Raw genomic sequence first — 6,505 nt, 5'->3', positions numbered from 1 at the left:
GGGCCGGATGGCTTTTCAGGGGAATTTCACCAAACATTTAAAGAAAGATTTAACATGTATTCTTTTGAAGCTGTACCAAACAAAACAAAACAAAACAAAACAAAACAAAAAAATAAATAAAAACAAAACAAAACAACAAAAAAAACACCACTAGAGGAAAACTTCCAAAGTCATTCTATGAGACCAGCATTACCTTGATTCCAAAACCAGACAAACACCCCACTAAAAAGGAGAGCTACATACCAATTTCCCTGATGAACATGGATGCAAAATTTCTCAACAATATACTAGCAAACTGGATCCAACAATGCATTAGAAGAATTATTCACCATGATCAAGTAGGACTTATTCCTGGGATGCAGGACTGGTTCACTATCCACAAACCCATCAATGTGACACATCACATTAATAAAAGAAAGGATAAGAACCACCTTTTCATCTCAGTAGATGCAGAAAAAGCACTGGAAAAAAAATATAGCATCTTTTCAGGAATAAAAGAAAAAAAACTATCAGGAAATCAGGGATAGAAGGAGATCATAAAAGCCATGAATAATAGACCCACCACTAATATCATCCTCAATGGGGAAAAACTGAGATCTTTCCCCCTATGGTCAGGAACATGACAGGGATGTCCACTTTCACCACTGTTATTCAACATAGTGTTGGAAGTCCTAGCCTCAGCAATCAGACAAAACAAAGAAATAAAAGCCCTCCAAATCGGCAAGAAGGAAGTCAAGCTTTCACTTTTTTCAGATGACATGATACTCTATACAGAAAACCCAAAAGATTCCAACAAAAACTGCTAGAACTGATCCATGAAGTCAGCAAAGTGGCAGGATATAAAATCAATGCACAGAAATCGGTTGCATTTCTATACACCAATAATGAAGCAGCAGAAACAGAAATCAAGGAATGGATCCTATTTACAATTGCACCAAAAAACATAAGATACCTAGGAATAAAACTAACCAAAGAGGTGAAAAATCTACACACTGAGAACTAGAGAAAATTTCTAATAGAAATTGAAGAAGACACAAATAAATGGAAAACATTCCATGCTCACGGATTGGAACAACAAACATTGTTACATTGTTGATACTACCCAAAGCAATCTACACATTCAATGCAATCCCTATCAAAATAACACCAGTATCCTTCACAGGCCTACAGCACACAAACCAAAATTCGTATGGAACCAGAAAAGACCCTGAGTAGCCAAACCATTCCTGAAAAAGGCAACCAAAGCTGGAGGCATCACAATCCCAGACTTCAAGATATATTACAAAGCTATAATCATCAAGACAGTATGTCACTGACACGAAATCAGACACATAGATGAATGTAACAGAATAGAGAACCCAGAATCAGACCCACAAATTTATGGCCAACTAATCTTTGACAAAGCAGGAAAGAATATCCAATGGAAGTAAGACAGTCTCTTCAGCAAATGGTCTTGGGAAAACTGGACAACAACATGCAGAAGAATGAACCTGGACCATTTTCTCACACAAAACAAAAAAATAAACTCAAAATGGATGAAAGATCTAAATGTAAGGCATGAAGCCATCAAAATCCTAGAGCAGAAACCAGGCAACAACCTCTTTGACCTTGGCCTTAGCAACTTCTTACTCAGCATGTCTCTGGAGGCAAGGGAGACAAAAGAAGAAATGAAATATTGGGACCTCATCAAAAAGCTTTTGCACAGTGAAGGAAACAATCAGCAAAACTAAAAGACAACTAACGGAATGGGAGAAGATATTTGCAAATGACATATCAGAATAAGGGTCAGCATCAAAATGATATAAATAACATATCAAAATCGACACCCCAAAAACAAATAATCCAGTGAAGAAATGGTCAAAAGACAGGTACAGACACTTTTGCAAAGAAGACATCCAGATGGCCAACACATACATGAAAAAATGGTCAACATCACTTATCATCATGGAAATACAAATCAAAACCACAATGAGATACAACCTCACACTTGTCAGAAAGGCTAACATTAACTCAGGCAACAACAATTGTTGGTGATGATGTGGAGAAGAAGCAACTTCTTTGCACTGCTGGTGGGAATGCAAAATGGTACAGCCACTCTGGACAACACTTTGGAGTTTCCTCAATAATTAAAAATAGACCTACCCTATGACCCAGCAAATTCACTACTAGGTATTTATCCAAAGCATTCAAAAATGCTGATTCCAGGGGACACATGTACTCCAATGTTTATAACAGCACTATTGACAAGAGCCAAAGTATGTAAAAAGCCCAAATGTCCATTGACTGATAAATGGATAAAGAAGATGCAAAATATAAACACAATGGAATATTATTTGATGATCAAAAAGAATGAAATGTTGCCATTTGCAACAATAGTGTATTATTCTAAGTGAAATAAGTCAGAGAGAGAAAATATATAATTTCACTCATATGTGGAATTTTACACACAAAACATGAACATAAGGGAAAGGAAGCAAAACTAATATAAAAACAGAGAGGGAGACAATGCTTAATAGACTATTTAATACTGAGAACAAACAGAGGGTTTCTGGAAGGTTGTTGTGTGGGGGGATGGGTTAAATGGGCAAGGAGCATTAAGGATGACACATGTTGGAATGAGCACTGGGTGTTATATGTACGTGATGAATCACTAAATTCTATACTTGAAATCATTATTACACTATATTTTAACTAACTTGGATTTAATTTTTTTTTAAAAAGAGAGAGACCAAAATCAATAAGGCCATGTCTACTGTGTAAGTAAGAGATCCAGTTCGGTAATACTATTTTTGTATGCCAAGCCTACATTGGAATATAAAGCAAGATAGATTTCCTGTGAGTTACAAGTGGATTTTAAGGCAATTACAAAGGACAAATTCCAAAAATGCTTAACATAATGACAACATGGTGAGAAAAAATGTATTGCTACTTCTAATAGGTAGTGTAAATGAATTTTGTGTTTTAAAAAAGTGTGTGGTTATTTTAACATTGCTTGTAGAATTTGAAGTGCTTGTATGTTAAATACCACTGCTTGCTGCTTTTACTAGCATCAAGTTAAAGGGCACATTAGAAATGACACAGTTCTATGTCCCTGGTTTCAGGGCAAAAGGAGCTCAGATGACTATAGATTATGATGGTAAATATGGCTTTAATTACAAACATGAGAGGATTCATGGAAGACTAGAAGAGAGCAGGAAAGATACGATGTTGGAAAAAATCAAACATTTTGGTGCTGAAGGGCTGTATTGAAAACACATAATCCATCCATAATACATCTCCTAAAATGGGCTGATTAATTAATGGCCTCACTTCCCCAGGATTCACATTCTTTGGAAATGGCTTTTATTAAATTTCAATAAATTGTTAGTTCCAATGGTATTTTATTTCACAAATATGGATGAGTTCATATATATCTTTAGGTCACTTGGTCAGAATGCTTGAGAAAAAGAATATGGAATCATGTTCACATTCCATAGTCTTAGTTATTCTCATTGTTGTTGCTGCTTCATTTGCCTGGTCCCCATATGCCATGGCCTAAGAACAGGAAGAGAGAACAATGCCTACATTGGCAATTCCAATGCCAAAACTCTGGGCATCTGCAGCCAGCTCCAGCTAGCTTCAGGGACATCACTTGATAGCCTGGGAGCTGATGCTTTTCCCCAGAATGACTGATGGGGAGTGATGGACAGTGAAACATTTTGTCATGAGAAAGTGTTGAACAGCCATTTCAGGATTAAAGTCAGCTACAGTGATCTAACGTCCTTTTTCTGATTAGTTTGCTGGATTCCTGGCATTTCTCTTTGCTTAAAAAGAATGATCTGATCACTTCACACTAAAACAGAAAGGGGCAAGTAAAATGAAAGTTGGGTATTAATGGATGAGTAAGAAGTCACTGAGGTGGGAGGGGGGAAGATTTCAGGGAGCTGGAAAAGTTATGTAACTTTCATATAAAAGATTTATTTTTTATGCTTGGAAATTAAAATTTTGTCATATTTAAAAATATCTATGGTCTTAGCAACTTTCAAGTATACAATACAGTATTGTTAACTATAGTCACCAGGGTGTACATTAGATTCCCAGAGCTCATTCACCTTTAACTGGAAGTTTGTACCCTTTGACTACTTAGGCAAATATGATGACTGTTGAATTTACAATGATGAAAGCGGTCTACATGTCTTTTCAGCATCACACAATGGTGGAGTTTAAATACTAACACAAGCATATAGAGGCTTACAATCAGTAGAAGCATAAATATTTAATGGTCAGATGAATACACTTAAATACTTTTCTTATTACCTTTCTTGCTTTCAGGGATCACTTTCCAACCACCATTAGTTTTAGGCTCCCCCACCCCCAACTCATCCTGTGTTTCTCTGAACACAATTGGTCCAGGGTGACATTATTCTCCTTGTTTAATTTAAATAAACGGTTCATCTCTGAATCTTCTTAACCTTTAAAGACTCTTTGGAACATTCAGTCACATTATTATATAGATAATTAATGTAGCATGGTATGAATATCCTTAAAACTTGCCTGATACAAAATGTGTCTGTTTGTTTTGGAAAGGAACAATAATTTTTCACCATAGACTAGAAAGAATTCAGGTTTCACTTAACTCAGTCATCCTAATATTTTCTCTGCTCAAGTAATGGTTTGATTTACATTGAGTCAATCACATATTCAATGCCATATTATCTTAGCTTTCCTCATGTATACCCCATAATTTATTGAAGAGGGGTATATTCTAAAGGAGGAATATAATTTGGGAAGTTCTGGCCATGAAATAATTTTATTCTGTGAATTTTCTTCAGCCTAACTTGGTTAAGGGCATAAAGCATCTTTAATTACTAACTAATTTGGGATGTGTATACTTTGGGACATCAATTTTTGAGATATCTGCAATATTTTTTATAATTAAAATGTAGATTTTTAGAATCTAAAAATCCTATCAATATGAACCACACACAATTTTGTTAGTTTTCAAAAGACAGAGGCAACTTTATCTTGTGTCTCATCAGGAAACAAGAAATTAGTACTCAAAAAATATAGGTAGATCAAACTAAGGCATTAAAAATATAACACATATTCATCTGAATATATAAAACCATTATAATCTATTCTTGGTCATTATCTAAGCAGAATATAATAAAATAAGTCAAACAAATGATCTAACAGCAACAATTAAACTATTGAAACAAAACCCAATTTTAATAAGTTCCCAGAGCTCATGAATTACAATTCTGTTTCCTCCATTTTAGATACTGTAATGTCAGGTCAGATGTTACAATGGAAGCTGATGTATTAGAGAATGTTCTTCCATTTTCTTTATTGTATGGTATCTACAGATGGAGACAGGGGAGACAACATGCTGAAATGAAAAAAAAAAAAAGCATAAAAATACCTGGGTTTAGTTCCTTCCCTTGTAAATATAAACTAAGTGATCTTGGGCAAGTCACTTTATTTTTCGAAGCTTTAATTTTCTCCTACAAAATTGGAATGAAAATAATACTAATACCAATATTACCAATAATAATGCTTATGTCACATAGCTTTTCAAATGACTACATGAGAAAATTGTACTTGGAATAATCATTATAAATGTTAAGTCTTGAGTTCATCCTAACTACCAAGATATAGTTATTTCCATAAATATCTTTAAAGTTTTTTTGTCTGAAACTATCATTTAATTAATAAGCTTCAGTTTCTAGAGCAGTTATAAGACTATAAAAAATTTCAGAAGTACAGATAATTCTTTACTTTTGGTTGTCACAACTAAGGAAGAGTGCTACTGGCATCAAATGGATAGAGACCAGAGATACTAGTAAACATCCTACAATGCACAGGACAGCCCTCTACAACTGCTCAGCCCAAAATGTCAAAGGTTCCAAGGTAGAAAATCTCTGGTCTACCTCTTAATTCTTTAATTAGCTTTTTAAGCCTTTGAAAGAAGATACTATGGTTAAAAACTTTTTATAAGGATGCACATAATACAATTTTTTTGCACACAATGAACATGCAACTCCTGATTTAATATTCAAGCCAAATTTCAGTGACTAAATATTATTACACATTAACTTTTTTTTTACTATGGCAAAATGATTAAATTTATTGAGTTTTGAGAATGAGGAGGGGAACTGAGTCTATTGCTGCAAATAACCATTATTGTAAATGAAATTTTACCATATCAAAAACCTATTTTTTAAGTTTATTTATTTATTTTGAGTGAGAGAGAGAGAAAGAGAGAGACATGAAGAGGAGAGAAAGAATCCCAAGCAGGCCCCTCACTGTCAGTGCAAAGCCTGATGTGGGACTTGAATTAATGAAGCATGAGATCATGACTTGAGATGAAGTCAAGAGTCAGATTTTCTTTTTAATACTGATTTGTTTTTGAGAGAGAGATGGAGCACGAGCAGGGGAGGGGCAGAGAGAGAGGGAGACACAGAAACTTAAACAGGCTCCAAGCCCCGAGCTGTCAGCACACAGCCTGACTCCGGGCTCAAGCTCA

Source organism: Lynx rufus, unplaced genomic scaffold (assembly GCF_022079265.1).
Source record: "Lynx rufus isolate CCGP_SWC_20201006 ecotype Redwood Valley unplaced genomic scaffold, mLynRuf1.p SCAF_14, whole genome shotgun sequence".
NCBI lineage: Eukaryota > Metazoa > Chordata > Mammalia > Carnivora > Felidae > Lynx > Lynx rufus.
This window is presented reverse-complemented; position numbering follows the sequence as displayed.